The 23,452-nt window shown below is 31.3% G+C and overlaps 1 long non-coding RNA gene across 1 annotated transcript in view; it reads left to right on the forward strand.

Moving 5' to 3' along the window:
• Positions 1–23,452, forward strand: part of LOC129217102 (uncharacterized) — a 164,812-nt gene that overhangs the window by 18,119 nt on the left and 123,241 nt on the right. The gene's annotated exons all lie outside the window — the stretch shown is intronic.

Genomic DNA, 23,452 nt, shown 5'->3' on the forward strand with positions numbered 1-23,452 from the left:
ATCCTTTCTCAAGAAACAATGACACTTTAGAGGGTCATTATTGAGCTATCCTGAATTGGAAAGTTTATGACCAGGATTAACGCAAGTCGTTAAAAGCTGCATTTTGGCTCCATTTAAAGCATTAAAGTACCATTTCATAATCTTATGAATCATCATTTTGTTGAGAAAAGGAACTTTCATTTACATATAGTATACTATGTAATTAAGCTTATAGTACTGTGCAGGAATAAATGTTTCAGCATTGTATATTGTTTCAGTTTTTATACAACTTATTAGCTACACAAAACAAAACCTGCAAGCTTTTCTAGATATTTATGGGAGGATGTTAATTTTTATACTTCAAATACTATTACCAAGTTAATGAGCTTGTTTTGACGTTGCTGTATAATTTTCTATACTAGTGACATATTGGAGATTATTAACAAATATTTTATTTGCCGACAGAAAACGCAGAAAAAAAGAAGAAAAATCAATGATTGGGAAGCAGTTAGGGTTTCCAATCCCGAAATCCCATTTCAGAATCCCGCGGGATCCCGCAGGATATTTAACGGGATTAATCCCGCGGAATCGAGAGCCAAATCCGGCGATTTTTTTTTTCGATGCAAAGTTTTTCTTACTTTAGCCGCTCATTAAACGACAATTTTCACGACCATCATCTGAAGTTTGAAATACCTTGTATATCTTAATGTAATATACGTTGAACGGTAGATTTACCGTTTAAGAACACAATGAAAAAAGCGGGGGTTTTTTTTAGATTGAATTGGTATTCTCAGAAGTATCAGTTTTCATAAGTTTAGCAATTGAGAAAAGGCGTAAAATTTATTAACATTTTCAAAACCATGACTAAAATTTAAAATCCAGAAAATTACGGTTTAAAACATAGAAAATTGTAATTCAGATTGCAACACCCTCTGGAGCAATCAGAATGCAATATTACAGCACTTCTGCAAGTTTAAAGAAGAAATTCAAATTCAAAACCTTAAACTTACTAAAAGTTCGCAATATCTTTCTTCAAAGAAGAAAGCAATGAGAATCCCGTCATTGTTTATGCATTTGTCATGACTCTAAAAGAGGCGACAGAAACTTGTATGAAACACAGGATAATTCGCATGAAAGTGAAGTAAGTTAAACTGCTCAAGAATCTCAAGTTTTTGAATGTCTCTTTAAAGTGAGAGGTGAATTCAACGAAGTTATTCAAAAACTTTTACTGAGATTGTGACTCGGTATAACCAACCATCATTTACCTTTTCTATAATAAATCAAATACATTGATACTATGATCAACATTAATGCAGGAACAAGGGTAATTCTAAATACAAGTTAAATTGAAGAGAGGAAAACTCATATCCAATTGACATCCTTTTTGATCGAAATTTTCCGTTCTCGATCATAAACCTAGAAGAAGAAAAGAAAAACCTATTTCAAAAGATGATAGGGATCTTTTTATTCATAATAGGTTTATTTCAGTAAAAACAACTGCTGTAGAGTATCATTACGTGTTGTCATCAATCGCATCATTTTTTGAGCAAAAATCCCTTTCCCATTCATACGAGCGTTGTTAAGATACATTGAACATTTTAGGGCACACTTATGCGTACTAAATGATAACTGCTAACTAGGAATTGAATTTGTAGCTCAAAACAATTGATGTACGGAATTCGAGAAAACTACTAATTCAAGTGACAAAAGCAGTCTTTTAGTAAAAAGCACAACTTTTTCTATTTGACATTAAAATTTAATCAAGGTAATCCAGCGGGATTCCGGCATCCCGCGGGATTAGTACTTTACGATCCTGAAATCCCGCGGGGTTCGGCGCGGAATTGGAAACCTTAGATCCTTGAAGCAGAGAGCTTCATTAATATTTGAACATTCATTAGTACCCGATGATCCGTTGTAGGATCCTCACCTTTTGAAAAGAAAAAAAATATATATATATATTTTTTTTTTTCATTTTTCCTGGAATCATTTCACTAAATTGGTTTATTGCGATATTTTGTTAAGGTTCATAGTAGGGGACGACGGTTTCATACTGCTCGTTTTAGGTTCTACATGCAGTGAATTAAAGTGAAAAAAACTTACCAGAGAGTAATCTACTAGATTAGTTTGCCTCTTCTTGTGCGTAACTTCTTCTATTCCTTGCTATTACGAAAAAAATCTCGGGATGAGATATTTTGTTCGGGAATTTGTAGGTGATGACGCTTACACAGTGCTACTTCCAGACTCTAGACGCCGTACATTGATATGAAGTGTGTTTATCGGTCATTTACTTCATGAATCATCAACCTCCCCCCCCCCCGTGCTGTTTTTATTACCAGCAATTCACCAACGTCTAAAATAGCCACACACTTTGTTAATTTTAAGAAGAAAAAAAAAGAAATGTTTTCATAATAATGATTAAAACCCACAAAACCTATTCCAGGAAAAGTCCTTAAAAGGGTAAAATAACGCAGGGTATATACATTTCAACAATAGCGGTAAAGATTAACTGCGGCATGCATACTGAAACGTGGTGCGACATTTGTCCCATATTGTGCTGTTTTGAAATCGCGGGCCGTAGGAGCCCGTCTTATAAAGGTGAATGGTTTATGTATGCACCCGATACTTTATACAAACCTCGCACTTATTGTTAGTTTCGACTTCAAAATCAAATCTAGTATATCGTTTTACCATTGAAAACAAATCGAATGAAGGAAATGAAAATGTATGGGCCTTAACTTGATTTCTTTGTCTGAAACGGATGATTTTTTGGGATCTCATATTATTATTAGATACGTAATACAGTAGTTACAGTTGTGTATTACTTGTAGTTAACTAATGTTAGGTACATGAATTTTAATTAGTTTTTAATTGTTTTAAGTAGTTAGTTTTTAACATGTAAAAATTCTAATCTGGTGAAGATATCGGGAGAAAAACATATTTATTTTCCTAATGAGATTTTATGATTTGGGAGAAAACTTACACGCTTATTTAGAAATTAAACAGTTGATTTTTCAACCGAAGTTATTAAATTTAACAACTGTTTCATTTGCTGATTCTATTTGACTGAAACTGTTCCTGTTTTAACTATTCGAAATTACTTAGCATTTAAATAATAAAAAAATATAAATGGAAATTGGACATACAGTCAGTACTTCTAAAGTTGTAACTGACCTTAAAAAGAATACTTTATTAAGAAGTAGATTTATTATTGCCGTTACAGGAACATAGTTTTACGAACAACTTTTTTAATCCGGAAAACCGTTGTTAACGAAAAAAAAACCTAATATAAAGAACTTTTTTTCATAACTTATCAATGTCTGGCTGATTTTTCTTTTATGATTATCTTAATGTGGTAAAAAATGCTTTACTTACTCTTTAGATAGCGATGTTCATAAAAGCATAAAGTTGCGTTTTTATCTTTTTTCAATCTACGAAACTTCTTTTCCCCCCATAGCATCTTTCTAACGAAATATATTCCACTTTTCACACTATGAGATATGAAAAAAAGAGCTGATGAGAAAATAAAGCTGTTTTCTTGATTTATTAGAAACTATAAATTTTGGGTTGTGTAGTTAACTTATGATATTAAGGTTTGTAAAAGGCAAAGACAAATTGCTTTGCATTATTAATTTCCACGATCATGCACTACAAATTGGATACAAAAATACATGTGAGAAATATAAGATAAAGCAAGAAATTTTGCTCAAAATTCAATAGATTAATGAAAAAAAAATCTGGTTTTTATTCTGTTGAACTGTTCATGCATAATTTAACTCCATTTCTTGTTTATAAATGTTCATCCTTATAATGTTGTTACTTTTTTATGTTATGCAACAGTTGGAACTAAGCCAAGGTGACACTTTTGCGCAATCTCCATACAGCGACGAAGAAATTGTGCCTATGACTAAGATAGATTTTTTTTCTTTCACTAATAACGGTACAATTAGATTGTCTACAATAATACTATATGGACTTAAATGGCATTATTGCAGTGTTTACGTTGTAATATCTTTGTATTAGGGGTATATATAGCTAAATAACGAGAAAAATGAAAAGTGTTGGAAACGAAAGAAGTCGTCGATTACGAAAATTTTTATTTCACATTGAAGTTTAAAAAAATGTGTCACATTTTTCACGTAAAGCAAAACAAGTTTAAATTATTGATTAAATGAAATATACAAAAGTAAAAATTCTTATACGTCTAAAAAGCTCAGTTTTTCAGAAAAAAAGTAAAAAAAAAACATATTTTATATTTCTTGCATTTTATTGTACAACGACTACTGAGATTTTAATTGCATTTTGCTTGGTTAAGGAGTTGACTTGAGTGACGGGCACTTCTTCGACGGCTCTGCAGTCCGAAAGGCTCGAAATTCTTCTTTTTTCAAGGCGCTCTCCCCTCCTGGCGATCCTGCAAGACTTCATATGCTCAAAAAAAAAAAAAAAGTTTTTTTTTATCCCTTTAACTATTTGAAAAACGCAAAAAAAAAAAAAAAAAAAAAAAAAAAAAAACTAGTGTGATTTTTGTTCGTCAGCAAAGGATCCCACCTTTCTGCACAACAAACTCGATTAGTAACATTCACCAAAATTACGCTTTTACTGAGATTTATTTCACATAAACTCCAATCATAATTTTAAAATAAAAACACTGTATTGCCTATGCACTAAAATAACAGTAGTAAAATGACATAACTCACGAATAAGACAACAAGCAGAAATAATAAACAGGAACATAAAAATTGCGAACAAACGAGATCACAAAAATTCATTCTAACTGCAGTACGCCCGACAAAAACTGCATAATTGTTAGACTTCCCGATTTGTTTCACAGTAATGACTAAAAAAGGTGGTATCAATCCCCCTAACCCCAGCCCTCAAAATTCACTCAACTTAAGAATAATATATGATAAAATATAAACTATTCTAATTCATTTCAATATCTGTGTTTGGAGAAATATTAATGCTGGCATAAATCCATGACTACATTAACCTAAAATTCGAAAAAAGGTATTTCTGTTAAAAGATGTAAAAAAAAAAAATAAAAAATAAAAACAAAATTGTAAAAAAAAAAAAAAATACTTTGTCAATCATTTAATACGTGTCATTTTATACGCGTCACACATGTAAACGTATGCGTAATCATTTTACGGGATAGAATGTCTGATTTGAAAAAACACTACCACGACAATTATACTTATATTAGATAATTAATAAGCTTCCAAAAATAGATTTGATACATTTCTCAGCAAAGTTCATGCAATACATGTATACTATGGCAAATGCATATCTATACTAATAACAAAATTAACTTTATCACTTTTTGAAGTGATAACTTCTTATAGGAGGATAAGATTTGTGACATATCGCGTAACGGCGCAACTCTCGTCTGGCATTCCTTTCGTTCATGCATACGACAGAAGCGCGCATGCTCGGGGAAATTCTTTTTCTTTACTCTTTGGGTCAGCTTTACGCGTTAAGTGATAGTAGAAAAAGTAATGAAACTAAAAGAAGATGGATTATTGTCGACACATAACGCAATCTCTTAACGAGAGGTGAGTTTAACAATACAATATAATACCAGTAACATTGTAAACAATATATATATATATATATTCAAAACATCATTTAATCTTTCAATTTATTTTCAAAAAAAAAACAGTTTTGCGATTGGTAATAACTAAAATATCTCGCTTCATTTCGGGTTTTGAACTGTGATAAGGTGTACATATTTTAAACGAACTTCATCCCCGAGTTCTCCGCAACGCATTTGTTGAAGACTGCCGATAAAATAAAAATATTAATTAAATAAACATTTAATTTGTTCATCACATAGTAAAATCCAAAATGTTTCGTAAGTTTGAGTTTTTTTTTCTGATAAACGAAAAATTTAGAAACGACACGTCTTTTAATCTTTTGTTTTTGCGTAAAAGTAGTCTGAATAGTGATCAAAGAATAAAATTATTTTTCATTTAGAGGAATTTTGAAGTCGGTTCCTTTTTTTTTCAATTTTTTTAAAATAAAAATCTAACCCTTTCTACAATCCAAATTACAATTACAAATGATTAATAAGCCAGAATAAGCCACTACAAGTTACGGAACTGTACTTGATGCAGTCTTTTCAAGATTTGTAGATAACATACAATGCAAAAATTTCGTTGCTTATTATAGCTACCATAAGCCAATTGTTACTTTCATAGGATTAAATAACGACAATAATTTAATCCTATGAAAGTTATCACTTCTGCCAAGCTTCCCGTGACGCACATTTAAAAAAAATATTTTTTATTGTCTTTAATATATTTCTACGTTGCTGTACGAATCAATTTATAAGTAAAAATTACGGTATAAAATTTACATTGGTATCTCTTTTCTTTTCGCTAACATGTGAAAGGTGTAATTTTTAATTTCAATATAATTCCAATATTATTAAGGACCTTTTTATTGAATAATCTTGTGTTTTAGTATTTGGCAATAATCTCTTTTTTTTTCTGTTATACCAAGATTGTACGAAAGACACTATCTTGCTTCAGGAACCGGTAAACATCTTGTTTATGGTATTCAAAGAAGGATGTAATAAACTTTTATGACTCCAGCGCAACCATGCTGGGTGAATAATACTATTTGTTTTAAGGGGATATCTTTTTTTCGATTTGGCAGGCTTCATCGACATTATGTTTCTTTTACGTACACTAATTCATTTGCTGAGTAAGCGGTTAGATTTCATTGATTTTTTCTATGTTTTTATTTACCCCCTCGTTTTATCTGCAGTTTTTACCAAACTATTTATTATATTTAAAAATACTTTATCACAACGGAAGAACATTGTGTAACACACAAAGTAGGTGTTATGAGAACAAATCGTAAACATACTTTTTGAGTTGGGTACAATTAAAACTTTCGCTTGACAACAGGCTAGCATCAGTACATGAATATTCCATTTAGTTTCATATTAAGAGTTCGTTTGATAGCTCAACTTACTATTTGAAATAACATATTCCTCTAAAAGAAATACACATGGAAGCTTTGTTTACTCCAATTTAATGTAGAATAATTTTTTAATGATGAATGTTTAGTATGAATAATCGTTATGACAACGTAAATCATATATATTATTTCTCAAAAAAAATTTTTTTTTGCTTGGTGGGAAAGCAATAATTTCATTACTACTTTCCCACAACTGACAAGTAAGGCACGTTTTTTTAAGATTTTTTTTCACCTCCTTCTGCAAACAATACAGAAACAAATCAAATTTTGGTTGTTTTGTTGAAAAACAACTGTTTAATTCTTTTTTTTTTTTTTTTTTCACTACGGATTGCTTCAATGCATAGCATTTCAAAATTGAAACCAAATCGCTCAGTTGGGTAGAGCGTCGGGCGAATTATGCTTAGGACATGACTTGTGAATTCTAATTCCCACGGGCAGAAAAAAAATGGTTTAATGTCTTATTTTCTTCAGCAGAATTCTAAACCTAATTTCCACGAATGTACAGTAATTAAAACTCATTGTAGAATCCCGGGGTACAGTTTTGTTATTGCTAAAATCGGGAAACAAGGCATTAATTTTTTGTGGTAAATCGTATTATAAATTTAAAAGCATGTTTTAACAAAACAGATTTAAATGTATTACATTGTTTTTTACGCATTGCTTTAGTTTATTGCACCTCGAGGAAAAGTTTCGTTAGCTCTGTTGGTAAGAGTGTCCTACCAATGACACTACTGACCTGAAACTGGGACTCCTATCCGATCCAAATGTCCATGAGCCTTTCCCTCATCTTACCTCATTGGGGGCAGAACTCTAACCCTTACTTGCGGTCTGTGCTATTTATCAAGTCATCTTACTTCTTCGCCCTTACTTATTCCTGAATTTCAACAAACTTGCAGGAAATATTCAATTACTGAGACCCCTGGCATTTTTTTTCAATTGTCGACAAGTGTTTTTACTCCGAAAATTACATACTAATGTTTTGCAGCTTTGTCGATGTATAAAAAGCGATCATTGTCCAAAATTTGCCAACTAAATACCGGTACTGCTATTCCGGTAAATTCGAGTGTCAATTTTTATATTTCTCAAACAGAAAATAACTTATTAATACTTCTTTTCAGGGTTTTTTTTGTCACAGAAAAAAAAGGAAGCTTGCAAACTGGTTTTAGGAGTTTATAAAAAGTGCGGAAGATGAAGTAACACCTCATAACATGATCGTTTTAAGGATTCCATTAGAATTAGTTGAAAGAAAGATTAGGTACTCTTGTAGTAACTCCTTAAAAAGTTAAACTTCTAATTCAGTAAGTTTAAATGATTCCAACTATTTCCTTCGATTACAAATATTTTTGACATTTATTCCTATGTAATGTCAACGGTTGCTAATACTATTTTTCTAAATAATGGATTGCATTCGAAAATATTGATTAAAATTAAAGTAAAAAAAATATACCACCTCACGAATCGTTTTAAAACTGACTTTTGAATATACCTAGTTCTTAATGAAGACATGTTATGAAATGCAAATATCGGTTTTACCAGCTACTCATGTTGTTGCATTTAGTATATTTTATTTATGATCTTGTCCATAATTATTTTATAGCTCTTTCTTATTAATGCTTGTACACATTCGTATTCCATGTAAGTTTTTGCAATGAAAGTACTTTTATGCATCATTAGAAAACTATTCACGTACATCATTTAAATTTTCACGTAATTAAACTCCAAGAGATTAAGCTGTTTGTTCATAAATAGCTTCTTTAAGACCATTTTTTCGGCTTAATTTGTCTCATGCCTTAAAAAAATCTCAAAATAAAGTTCCGGTAAGAGCTCTGGGAAATGATTTCTCTTCTAATTGCATTTTTTTGTACTCAATTTCACTACTTATCGGATTTTCGCTTAAATTCAACTGCTAGAAATAGTGCACTTAATTAACTCCCTTGTAATGATTAAGAAAACCAATTACGAACGTAGCGAATGTAGTTAAGCTCAGAGAAACTGCAAATGAAAATAAAATTTTGTAGCTGATAGCAGTGTTAAGCATTGCATTGCTTTGGAGAGAAGATTTTGTAAAATTGAAAATTTCAAACGTTAATTAGTAATTTTGGGAGTAAAAGGCATGGATCTAAACACTTTGCCAAGTGACAAAGCTATTCACAGTTTCTACAAAGTATCGACATTTTCGCATAAATTCTACTTAAACTTTCAAAAACCAAGTTTTCTGAGTATATAACTAAGCATAATTTGCTTTAAAAAATGCAAATACAGTACATGATTTTTGATAAAAAGAGTTTCGTTTTTTGCCTATAAAATACCCATACGTCACATTATACATTTTGAATATCTGGCAGCAGAAGTGCAAAAGTGCAATGGAAAATAAAACTTTAAATAATGCACGTCTTAAAAACTTAAAAACTTTAGGAACAAGTAGTATGCATATAATGGTGAATGTCCAAAACTGGATAATGTGAAGATCCGCCGATGGTTTACCAGGAATATTTTGACTTCCTTTGATGCCTTTTTTATGTAAATACTGAATTTTTTTATGTAAATATACAGCGTGTTCCCGTTCAAACTGCAGAACCTCTATTTTAATAATCCTAATATTCCTTAATGCATACTTACACTCAGTCCTAGATATGCACTTCCATTTGCAAAAATGGTAAACATTAAGTAAATAGCTAAGGTATTGAAAGTTGAAGCAGAAAAGAAAACTAGTTGAAAAATACCAAATCAAAATTTTTATACGATCACAAGGTGTCTCTTAACCTTTGTTTATGGAAATAATCTTCATTGAAAAATAATTTTATCACATAACGTTTGACATTTCTACGACAAATATTCACTGAGATATGAAACGCAGGATTTTGGGACTTACAGTACTTTACACTCGCAGTCAAAAACATCTTTTAGTGGAAAATTATGTTGGCTAATCCAGGTTTAAAATTATAAGAGTGCACCGATTGTGATTTTTTTTTCAAATTATACGAGCATTTGTAATGCTCTTGGACGTATCACAGCATAAATTTGCATTTATGTTTCACTAACAATGATAATTTATAAATACTTCATTTTTTACTTCGACAAACTGTCATTTTTCTGAAAGGAGAATAAATTCCAATCTCATCATCTTCATGATCCCTTAAAATTTTTAACTCCAATATATCTTTGAGTATCTGCCGCAAAAGCTTAAAATGTTTAGTGTTGGAGATATTTTTCATAAGAGATGATTTCCGCAACGATAAGTTAATCGACAGATGACTATAGTTAAAGTTTTTGCTCTTTGAATTTCTTTATTTTTTTAAATAAATTTTATCTTTGCGTGAATAATAAGTATTCTAGATATGATGTTTCGATTTTCATCAATAACTATTATTTCCTTAAACGAAAAATGAGCAAAACATTCAGAATTTGAAAATTTTTTTCTTTTCTCAAAAAATACTTTTTCAGTGCTGGAAAAATTTTAATTCTTCAAAAAAAAAAAAAATCTTAAAATAGCTGCACTTGATAACTACACATTTTCTCTACATATTCTTCATCAAGAGTGTTTTCCAACTAAGTTCATTTGAAACAAATCCGCTTTGAAGGTTGAGATATATGTTAGTCTTAAATTTCACTCATTGACATTAATGTAAAGTTAATTTGAATTGTTCAAAACTGATCAAAAAAAATTTAAATCAAAAGGTAAAATACGAGAATGATATTTTCTTTGCCGAAATCTTTCGGCATTTGTTCAAATCGCACTATTTACGCAAAAGTTATTGGGAGGTTTTTTTCCTCCATTCTTTCCCTTTTACGTTAAAGTAGAGGAACGGATTTCTGTAGTCTCCAATGACGAAATTCCTATTTAGTAAAAATAAATTTAAATAATTATGAAAATCTTACTTTTGTGCGTATATTATAGTTAAGAATTGTGAGGTAAATAAACATTGATTCGAACAAAGAACGCTATTTGCAAAAGGTTTATATCGATTTTTTTTCATATTTCGCACGGAATAATAAAAAAAAAAATAAATAAGCGAATTTATAAAAGATAGGGAGGGAAAATAAAAAGCAAGTATATTTTAAAAAAAACATTTCTAAACAAAAAAAAAATACTCAACAGTGGTTTCTCTTACTGTAAATATTACCTGAAATTTACCGAATTCCGAATTTAAATATTTTTGCGATTATACTGTAACTGGATAATAAAACCGTAATGCATCTAGCCCCACGACTTCAGTAATCATGGAAAAAGTTTAAAATGGTTGCATTCAAAAGAGTATATTTAGACACTTTTTGACCCATAAATTTTGTGCCCTCGTCTCTTCGTTTTCGAGATATAGGGGCTTAAAGTCTGCTGAAATCTCAAGAAAAGTCGCCAGATTTAAAGACTTGGCAAGACATTTAAAACACCGCGTGATTTTATTGCCTACATCTTGCAAGGCATCTCATTTCCATTTTGGGTCAAAATCGTGACCTGCAAAGCGTGTGAAAGATGTGTTACGATGTAAGTACTTCTTAATAATCTGTGAAAATTAACTTGAATAAGTATAAAAAGCAGACTAGGTTGAGCTCATATACAGATAATGAAACGAATGGTCTTTGATGTTGAAACAAAATGGTCATGGATTATGGTATCAGTTCCCTTTTTTTTAAGTGATAACTAATACATGCATTTTTATTGTCTGACTGTGAGGAAAAATATTTAATTATAAATTTAAAACGTAAAAAAATATAAATAAAAAACAACGGATAAAAAATGTCAATAACCTGCGCTTCAAAATTATCGATATCGGAAATTACGCCATGGATGGAGGGAAATATTCCTTTTGTTCTTAAAAACTGTTAATATAGTCGAAGTTAGTTAAAACAACCCCTGACGTCCGAACAAAATCTGCCACTACAGTTAAAAGTTGGTATAACGTAAATGCACAACATATTGTATGTTTTTTATTCATTTTTAAAAGTACTGGAATAACTTTTACAAGTTATGTTTCAATCAAACTACAATCACTTATTCATTTCCAGATAATTACACAACCACAATACTCGGACATGACACTACTATATGCTTGGTATAAGTCTGGGTTATTGAAAACTTGGCCACCTCCATTGTAAACACCTTTGCAATTTTACATTTCGGGGGAGTGTGACGATTGAAATATCTATACACTGCTTAAATTTATGACATGCTTCTAGTGTCAGTTTTCTCTCTTTTAATCATTATTTTGTTCAGTGTCATATTTGTCAGGGTCAGTATCACATTTTTGCCCTTTCGACAGGCTCTTTTCATTTTTGTTTTACTATATCTCTCATTTGTATTTAACATTAATCTGCTAATTAAAATTTCTGAATTAGATTTTTAAAAAAAATTATATTACCTTAAGTATACAAATTAATTTATTATTAATTTTTATTTTACATTAGCTCTTGTCTGTATTTAGATTAATCTGTTGATTAAAATTTGTAATGAGAGTTTTTTTCTTTTAATAATTTATATTTAAGTGCTTAAAGTAAACAAATTAGCTTTGCACAGAATCTAAAAGTAATACTCATAATTAAAACTTATAAGAACTATATTAAGAAATACTTAACATATAGTATATCAATAACATTGTAATTAACACTTTAAGCACTAAAGTAAAATCTACTAAAATGCAAAAATATACTTTTATCCGGCCGTCTCTTCAAAATTTTGGGGAAAAGGTCAATTATGCCGTGAGGAGTTAAAACGCAGTATCTGCAGAAATGAATTTTTGAGATATTTGACGAAACGCGTTATGGATTCTAAAAAGGGAAACTTTTGAATATGACGTTCTTTTCGTGCTTATTTTTCAGCGGAAACCAAATAAGCAATTTTGTAGTCTAAAGCTAAAGCAGAGGTGCGCACCCCCAAAAATATCTTGGAGACCCCCCCCCCCCAAAGCAAGAGAACCCTCCCCAAAATGAGGAAAATACCTCTCAAAACCCCCCTAAAAATTTCAGTGGCGCATTCTGGCCTGCGACCTACCCCCCCCCCATCCCGCGGGGTGAGCAGCCCTGGCTAAAGTAAGAATGTGGCAAAAAAGCAAGAAAAAGAAAGAAAAATTTGCTGATACTGCGTTTTGCGTTCCCACGGCAGAATTAGCTATACAAAATGCTTATCATGCCGAAAAGCAACAGAAAATGCATCCACATACACATAGCTAGAGTTGGAAATAATGTGTCTGGGAACTCACCTTGGGGTTTAAGGGACTCGCCAGCAAAAATAGGTGGTTTGAAATCAATTATATTTGCATTGCTTTTACAAAAAAAAAAAAAAAAAAAAATCCGGTGACATCGTTTTTCTGCGCGTGTCCCCCTTCCCTACCACACTACACTTTTACAAGTACATGTAAATACATTTTTGTTAAGGACCAGTTTTAGCCCCTTAAATCCCCCCCCCCCGACTGTGTTGAGCCTAATTTTATTATTAATAATAAGATAAAACTTAAGCGTAATCTTGCTTGGGTGCCCATTTTCTCCAATGTTGTTCCCCCTACACTAATACTTTGAAGACCCCACAAAAACAAGAGCCCTCTCCAGACGAGAAAAAAATACTCCTGAAAACAACTCCCTAAAAACAGGAATTGCGAGCCTCCTCCCCCTGGTAGTCACTCATGAGTAAAAAATTAACTTAAAACATCTTTCATGCGTTTTCGTAAAGGCCAAAAATGGCAATGAGATGTCTTGTCAGATGCAGATCTTGAATTCGCGCTGTACCTACCATTTTTTTAAACAAAACTCGCTAATTTTAGCGACTTAACTTAAATTTCGGCAAACTTTAAGACCTCATACTTTGATAACGGGGTTACGCGGACACGTAATTTTTGTGCCATAAACATGTTTTACGATAATCTTTCAAATGCTACCAATTTCGATTTTTTTTTTTTTTTTGAATTTCTTTAATCGTGTGGTTTTTTGGAAAGGATAAAACAATGATCAAGTGCCCTGAATAGCCAATTGAAATTAAGTATTTTACATTTTTCCCAGAAAAATGTATCGAAACTTTAAGCAGATATTTCCTTTTATTTAACATACCTAATACATAAATATAACAATACATTTCTTATGAAGACTGTCTAATAGAGAGCAATAATAATCTTCATCATGGAACTCGCGACAACACAATGGTAGTTTATATTGCATTCAACATAGTTACAGAATTTATGACCAGAATTAACAGGGTCGTTAAATCTCCACCGAATTTCCATTTACGGTCTTAACAAGCAATTTATGAAGCTCTATGCAAGCATTTCTGGATTATAAGAATCTCTTACCAGTTTGCAATCTCGTATCACTGGACTGGTGCTACGGTGCTAAAGATGTTAAACCGCCTGAACGCTGGAAAAATTGTTAGCTGAATGAATAATTATTTTTTTTTTAAGAAAGGAGCATGTTAACCTGCGAGAGCTGTATTTTCGCAGCAGTTAGTTCTAGGTGAATAATTTCAATTGCAAAAGTGGTCAAAATAAGATGCGCAATTTAGGACTAAAAAGTCTGAAGCAAAAAAAAAAAAATCTGTAAAAATGCGAAATGTAACTTTTCATATGGGATTCGAATCCTTTACATCGGATTTAGGGAAATCAAGGAATTAAAAAAAAAATCAACTCAAAACGTTTGGCGTAAGTGAACAATATTCACCATGATATGAAACTCAGCGTTTTGGGACTTACACCACTTTACACTGGCAATCAATAACTTCTTTTGGGGGGAAATATATCGGCAAACAACCGCTTAAAATTATATATGTGAGTTTTACAGTCTGAAGAAATGATATAAGTATTAACATTACAGAAAGCATAATCATAACGTAATAGCGCTAGAAAATATTTTAAAGCATTTCTTTGCTGCATTGTACTATAGCTGAGTTTATTAGAAGCTTTTAAAATTGTTACTGTGTTCTTTAAAAATTGAAGATATAATAAATTATGCATACATCATTGAAGACAGTTAATACTTCAATCTCTTATATTGCTTAAACGGTTTCGTAGATCCTAATTAAAACGAATGAGTTTAAATGATTAACGACGTAACACTGCATTTCTTTCACAAACGCAATAACATCTCATTAAGTTAATTCAAAAATATCTTAATTGCATGCCATCATTTAAACTCAACTAACTAGAAAAATTTCGGGAATTTTTTAACGCTGCTTATTTTTTTTTTTTTTTTTAACAACCTAATGAAAAGTTTAAGATGCGAATTAAGATACTTAAAATAACTCAAAAGGCAATTTAAAATATCTTAATTCAGAGTTTCAGTGTAAGAAATATCTTATTTACGTTTTACCGTTCCCTTTTTTGTTCGATGCATAATAAAAAGGAGATTCTGTTTATTGGTTTTGATTCTATTTCCAATTAATAGTATAAGGGAGGTTGACGATACTAGATCAGACAGGAGACTTGCCCTCCCCCCCCCCTCGAATCTCGACGCTGCAATAAGAAACAATTCTGGCAAAATATTTGAGCTGGCATTGTAGGTTTCCATCCCCAAGTGATACACGGCTAGTTTTGCGCATGCTTTTGATGTTATGTGTCATTGCAAATTTTCATGAGTTATACATTTTTTTATTGTGGATCAAAAATGCCCGCTTAGTGTAAATTGTTTAATACGGGAAAGTTGTTTACTAGAGATCTATCACACGACTCCGACTATGCAAAATGCAATGCTTCCAAAAATTTTAAAAGTATTTTTTTTCTTCAACATTATTTTTCGAACGTGAGGCTCATAGGAGGTAGTCTCTCTACGATGGATTTATGCCTAAAAATGGGACAAAAAATGTAAAACAAACCTCCAGGAAATATATATGTTTTGTGATTTTTAATATGTTATAAAGGTTAATACATTCTTGACTATCCCAATTCTGATTGTTCGTGCTTTTGAACATTTTACCTTTCTATTCCCTCAGAAGAGTGTTTCTAGCGAATTTAAAGCTTCCCTTTTCCCCAAATAAAAATAACAGCTACCAAACTTTGAGAAACTGAAAAAAAAGAGTGGGTCAGTTCCAAAAAGTGGGACGCGATGGTGGAAATTGGCGGTCATGTTAGAATTCCGGAGGTTCGTTTACGTATGAGTTATTTTTTTGCCACCTAGTGTTCTTTTAAATCACATAACAAAGTGCACTAAATTGAGTTTTAGAGCCGAATAATTCGTAAATAATATATTTTAACAAAAGAATAGCATTAGATAGACAATTGTCATTGATAATACATTTCGCAAAAGCTAACGTTTTCTGTTTTGGTAGATAACAGTTCGGAATCTGTTACAAGGAAACAGAGTTAGTGCACCCAGTTTCAAAGCAATTAGTTTCTTTCTTATTCTCTTTTCACTACATAATCTTAATCTGCATTCCTTAAATCAACTTCGGTGTCGCCACTTCCACTATACAAAAATTAAGGTTGAAGCAACCAAATGAAATTCACAGCAGTTTAAATAGATGCAAAATAAGAATTATAAATCTGAAATTTGCGAAACAAGTATCAAAATTATAAAGTTTTTTTTAGCTAAAAGTAACGTCACGCAAATCGCCCTGAAAAAATCCGTAATTAATTTCACTTTAACTTATTGAAATAACTGAATTTTAAGTTGATATTTCGACTAATAATTTGAAAGTAAGTAAAACAATTAATTTTGTTGTATTCGACACATTAATATTCGTTCATGGTACCTTCGAAATAGAAGTTAATATTAACGAATTAAAAGTTCAAGCTAGAGAACATAGCTTTCAAAATAAATTTCAAAACATTTTAAAAGTTAAATGAGAACGAAAGGCTTTTCAAAAAACATTACTAATACTAACGACATAGTAATATGTATCTGTCATTGTGCAAAGTTAACTTCTGTTTAAGACTTCCTTATTATTTTCTTTTGAAAGCGATGTAATAAATATTATAGAGCATTCATAAGTAAATATTTTAAATATTCGCCTATGCTTAAGCATATATGACCTACAGTCATATGTCATAGTCATTGCTGGAAGGAAGGTATTTTTCTGAGATTACGTAATTGGTTTGCATTTTATTTTTATAAACTTCTACAACATCTGACTTAAAGGTAATTATACTTTTATTTGAAAACGTTCATTTGTATATTCCTATTTAATATACACGTTTAGCTATACGGTCATACCTGTGTTTATTTTTGTAGTGTTTTTTCCGTAGATTAAAATGCATCCAAGTCCAACTTGGCGATAAAGGTTAAAAGCACTCACTTGAACTGTGGTTATGTGACACCAGTTTCGGCAATTAAAACCACTTCACATTGATAAGTCAGCTGCAGATGATGATGATCAAGACTGCACTGCGCAACAACAAAGAACTTTTTGTCTCCATTCTGGTTCAAAAAAAAAAAAAAAACAATTCTTACTAGTTTTTGGGTGAAATGAAAACGAATGCAGTTGGCTCTCTGTTTAATGACGCTCTATTTAACGATTTTCTCTGTTTAATGACGCAATATTTAACGACGGCTTTTTATGGTCGCAGATGGTCTACTGTAGTGTTAAAACCATTTTATTTAAGAACGCTTTCTACTTAAGGACGATTTTTCGTGGTCCCTTGAAAGTCCTTAAATAGAGAGTCAACTGTATATCAATGATTGTTTTTCATTTGTTCTTGCTTTCAAGATACATGTCAGTCCACTGGAAAATATTAACAGCAGTCGACCTATCTATTGGAGGATACGTGGATAAAGGTTAAATTAAAAAAAAAATCTGCGTAGTAAATTCATTGTAATTTTTAATATCTCATCAGGTGCTGTTAGTTTTTCAGAAAGCAGCAGTTAACTTTAGCTTGTTTCTATAAATGCTCTCTTTTCGATTATCTGATATACGTTAAAGAAGAACATTTTTTGTACTTCCGAGGAAAGACAAGGCGGTTTAAGTGTGTACATAATGTTTTTTTTTGGGGGGGTGGGGGACGGAGTAATATGCAAAATGAGGTGGAAATGGATTATGTTTGGAAAATACTTCGAAGTGGTCACCAACAGCTTAAAAGTGGCGTCTTTTGTGTTCTTACAACCCCTCTCTACCATATGCCCCGGAGCAGAAAGGGGAAAATGACGCAACTTTAAAAACAACGAAAGAGTTTTTTTTTTCCCTTGCAGTATCGTAGTATTTTTCGTAGTTACTAAGAGTTATAATGTGCTCATAGAAACTATTTAAATTTCCTAATTAGTTCTTTTGTGTTTTAAAAGGATATTTTCTACTCCATACCCTATTCTGCCCTTAGTTCTCCTATACGTTGCAAATGAACTTAATGTGATAATTTAAGGCAAATTTGCTTTTCTTTTTTGCTATTTTAGAATAGAATTTCTTTTAACCATCCTGGAGGCAAGTCCGAGTAATCTCAGGCTTTTCTATGGAGTTATATATTGATTGGGTGTGATCCTGCTGCTCAGAGGGTTAAATAAAAGAATTGTCATCATTCCATTCATTGATTAACTTTGTTTTTCTTCTTTAATTTCTAGCTAACTCTTTAATCTAAAACAAGTAATTATTTCAAGAGTGCTACTTTACGTGTGTAAAAAAGACTTTTTCTTGGAATTTTAATACGTAAGCAGTAAACTGACTTCAATAAACTTTTGTCAAATTATTATATTAAAAATTAATTACTTATACTAAAGTATTTTTTTAATGAAATAATAGAGGCGTCATGTTCGGTACAAAATGACCTTTTTCCGTGGAATAGCCCTAATACCATACTAGCAGGATTACAAAGTGATACAATCAAGGAATACTTTTAATAAATTTTAAACAATCGCACATAATGTATTTTTCTCGAAACAAATTAATTAAAATAAATAATTGTAAGTGTTTTTTGAGAAATATTGTTGTATTATGTATTCAAAACCGTTATACAAGATCTAGCTAAGAGAAAAAGGTCAATACATAGCAATATAGATTTAAACTGACGGAAATTTGTTTCTTTCAATTTCTATTGCACAAAGGATTTCTTTTATTTTTTATCTTTAATTTCAGATAGTCTGGAATGATTTGATTAAGAAACACAAAAGAACGGTGAGTTCATCTCCCGTGAGATCGATTAAAGGAATTACGCTTATGGGCGAAAGTAAAGGAATAGCGCAGTGATCATCCATTATAGCTTCGTGATGGTTTCATGGATCATTTGGCTAACCTACCATTTTAAATGTATATTCTTTTTTGTTTTATTTCGAAATTGCAATTCGCATGACTTTTCTGTGCTTTTGAAAAAAGAACGAAGATAAAAGAGAAAACCTTTGAGCATATTTTTATTAATTGTTTTATGGCTCGTTCGTTTCAGGCAAACCTATAAAGTTAGAAGTTAGTTAATAAATATGATGAGATATGCAAGCGGATGTATTAATTAAGCGTAAAGTTGAAAATTTTGTAATTTTCTTTCAACTTTTTTCATTCACATTGGTATTTTTTATTTTCTTATCTTTCAATTATTTTACAAATTTGTATTGATCATTTATAAAAGAAAGCAAAAGTTCTTTTGATTTTTCAGTTTAAGTCGCGAAATTAAATTAATCGATCGTTAAAAAACATTAAAATTTTATTTGAGTTGTCATTACCTTTGCATTACTTAATTTGTAAGTCAAAAAATGGAAGGAAACCAGAAACAAGTTGGAAATATGATAGGTAGATTTAATGCAAGAGAGATGAGGTTTTTTTGAATTACACATTAAATCAAGTGTAAATAAAAATAAATATACAGGTATTAATTAAAAAAATCTAATAAATTGTTAACCACAATGGCATTTATACAGAAGTCAACAATTACGTTTTAAAAAGGTTTTTGGTTCTACAGTTTTAAATTTATTCATTTTTCTAATAAAGTATATTTGTCAAACTGATTTCTTTTAAATACTCTAATTTTTTTCACCCTCACGCAGTAAGGGCACAAAAGTAGTCTTCCCTAAATGGTGTTGGCTTAAATGTGCTAAGTTGAAACTGGGGTCACTAATGAATATTCTCAAACGATATTAGTACCTGCACTGCATCAATTTCGACTCATTTCGCCTCAAAACAATACAGCTCCGACTCGGCAAGTACTGACGTGCTTGCGTGTTTTGGGAAAATTTTAAACATTCGACCCCAAAATCAGCCCAACTTCGACTCCGCAGTACTGTCTAATACCACATTTCCGCGAAAAAATAAAACTCATGAAACAATTTCGGGCAGATTTGGACAATTAATTTGCTGCATTCAAATATCTGTGTCATCTGGTACCAAAGCTTTGGAAGCAGAAGCTAAAACTGCAATTTAGTTAGATAAGGAAGTTCTTGACTATCAAGAGTTAACCAGGTTTCTTAGAAGAAAAGAGAATAAGGTGTAGATGGGTTTTGTTAAAGTAAAAGCTCCTTGGAAAGCATACAACTATGACTTATTTTGAATTGGTGTGGATATTCTGAGAGGAGTAAAATTTGAAAAGACTTTTAAGGATACAAGGTTTTGAGTAAGTACAAGTTAGGGTTTAGGGTAAGTCCCAGGACACTTGAATTTAGAGATGGTAACCCATGAATATGTTGATGTATATAAACGTACAAAAATCATTTCCGCGAAAAGAAATTTGTATTTCCACTAGGTTCCGGTTAAAACTTAGAGCACAATGACCTGAAAAATGTCTGTCAAATCTTTGGTACCCTATTTAAAAGGTTTAAGGGAAACTTGAGTGTCTACTTCATGGAGCAAGGAGGTCACTATTATCGAGACACTTTTCTTAGGTCTGTTGTTAACAAGTGTAGAATTGTAGTGTAAATTAAATTTTGTTTATATAATGGCATTTAAACCTTTTTTTTTAGAAATGATTGAAAAAATATACAATATTTCTCACTTTCATGTTCTGACGTTTCAAAAATCTGACACAACCTTCTGAACATATTACACTTTGATTCAAAATATCAGAATGGTTAAACTAAATTTTATATCAACTTCACATAAAATGAACTATTTTGAAATTAACTTGCTCGACACAAGCATACATAAATAAAGATTCCTAGGTAATATGTGATACTAAATTTCAACGTTCATGAAAACTCAACAAGAGCATTTTAAAACTGAGAAACAAACATTAATGTGCATTGCTTGAGACATTTATTTAAACAGTTATCACTTGAAATTCGAAATTCATATTACACGCCTACAGCTCTTTTCGGCTGGGCTTTAACTCTAACAGATATTTTCATATTACATTATCCTCAAATATGAGAAATCCTTCTTCCTTATGTTAACACCAATATCCAATAAACCGATTTGAATAATTCTCCTGGACACATATTTCAAAGACGATACTAAGCAGTTTTGTAAAAGGATGTTCATGCTTATAATTAACTTTAGCAACATTATAAAACTGAAAGACGTGACACTTTAAACGCGAAGTGAATTTTAGACAAGAGCGTAAAGATTTACGACGCTTTCAAAATTTTCATTTTAAACCCAGAAAGCATTTTCGACACATAATTACGTACCCTTCCCATTACTTTGTCTAGTTGGAGATTAAATATTATTGGTTTGCAGTTTCGAAGTGTTATTATTTGTAGATTTTTTCTCTTGTGTTTTGTGATTTTCTGTAATAGTACGATAATGGTTGTTCGAAGAAGTTAATATAAATGAATATATGTTTTCTCCGATCAGGATTTAACATTTTTATTGCGTGTAGAATGTCTTCAAATGAAATAAAACAGTTACAAAGATGTAAGACAGTTTCACCATTTAGTTAACTATTTTTTTACACGTCATTACAAACATTTTCTTATTCACTTAATAGAAAAATAAATCTTAAGATTTCATATGATAAATGCTTATAGTTAATTTTATTGTATTTAAAATTTTAATGATGCTCAGTGAGTTATTTTATGATATTATGGCTTTCTGTTTTGCGTTGCAGATTTTTTTAAAATAGAAAGCAGCATTTTCACTATAAATTATACTACTAACAAGAAATCCTAATCAAGTGTGAATCACCAATTGGAATAAAACTTTGCACATAAATAGAAAACTTAAGAATATTGTTCTCGTGTTTTTTTATCGACAACAAACACCAAATTTACCCCTAAATATTGGATAGTTGGGAACTGGAGGGTAACAATATGTTCTTTCATTTTAAATTTTAGCTACAAAAACTAAAATAAGTATTGAAAATTGGGAAAGATAAAACAAACTAAAGATAACGTGTTTCAGGATTTTCCTGAAAATACTATTAATAGGGGTTAGCCATCCTTCGCAATATTACCCCGTTACGGTGAATGACCATAAAACTTACATTTTTTTAGGAAAGTCATGTTGTATATCAATAGAAAGCTTTAATTTTTAGCTTTACAATAGTTTTTGAACTTTTACTCTGTTATAATTAGGAGAGAAGTTACAGTCATTTGTAAAAGCACACTTTTCAATTTTTCGCAAATTTTGATTTTTTTTTTTTTGGCTTATATTTCGTATAATTTTCAAAATAGAAATCTAAAAATGGCAGAAATGTTGAGGTCAAGACAGTGATTTTTCTCGCATGGAATTGCTCAAAGGGAACTAGCCGCACGACGGGGTAAAAATGGAAGGGATGGCTTGCCCCTTAAAATGGTATTTTCAGAAAAAATCCTTATAAACCTCAACTTTAGTTTGCTTATTTATTTTAAATTGCAAATTATGATTTGAATTTTTATGACTAATACTTTTAAATAACACTACATTAACATTAACATGCAAATAATATTTGAGTGCTGATTATGAATGGATAAACCGCTGCAACCTCTAAGGAATAGGGTAATGGCACCAGTAACACACAAGAGTCCAGTAACAGACAGTCGCAAGTTTGGATTTAAATAATAAGAATTTTAAGTGGGTAGTACTAGAATGTAACTGAATGAAAACCGCTGGAAGTTCATTCAATGCTGCATTAGAAAAGCCACTTCAATAAGGGTATAGTCTGTTTTTTGACTCTCGTTTTAACGGAGAGCTCTTCGCCCTGTTTACCCGCGCTGTGTTTTACGCTCAGTGTTTTACCGCTGAGTTTACGGTGTTATTTCATATTTGCCCAATTGCTATGGATATTTTAGCAATTGTTATCAACATTCTTTCTACATATCAGTAGATACATTTCCTGTGTCTTAATATGAACAATTTTGGTCGCCAACGTGGGACGCCAATGTTCCAAGCGCATTATCACGTGCAGTCGCTCATACACGCCAAGTCGCTCAATTCTCAGAAAATGGCTAGAAGTAAAAATGTATTGTATTTGACAGGGGTTATTCAATAATGTTGGTTATTATATAACATGTTGTACTTTACAGGACAAACTTAGTACTCGTGACTCATGCAAAAAAATAATAATAATAAAAATTAATTTTAATTTTGACCTCTTGAATTCAAATTATGTTTTTCGCAATCACGAGTGTGTGTGTTTTTGTGTGGGGGGTATGTGTGTAGGGGATATGTGTATGTGTGTAGGGGATATGTGTAAGTGTGTAGGGGATATGTGTATGTGTGTAGGCATGTGTGTTTATGTCTGTGTGCAGGCATGAG

The sequence above is a fragment of the Uloborus diversus genome, chromosome 2 (assembly GCF_026930045.1).
Source record: "Uloborus diversus isolate 005 chromosome 2, Udiv.v.3.1, whole genome shotgun sequence".
NCBI classification, from domain to species: domain Eukaryota; kingdom Metazoa; phylum Arthropoda; class Arachnida; order Araneae; family Uloboridae; genus Uloborus; species Uloborus diversus.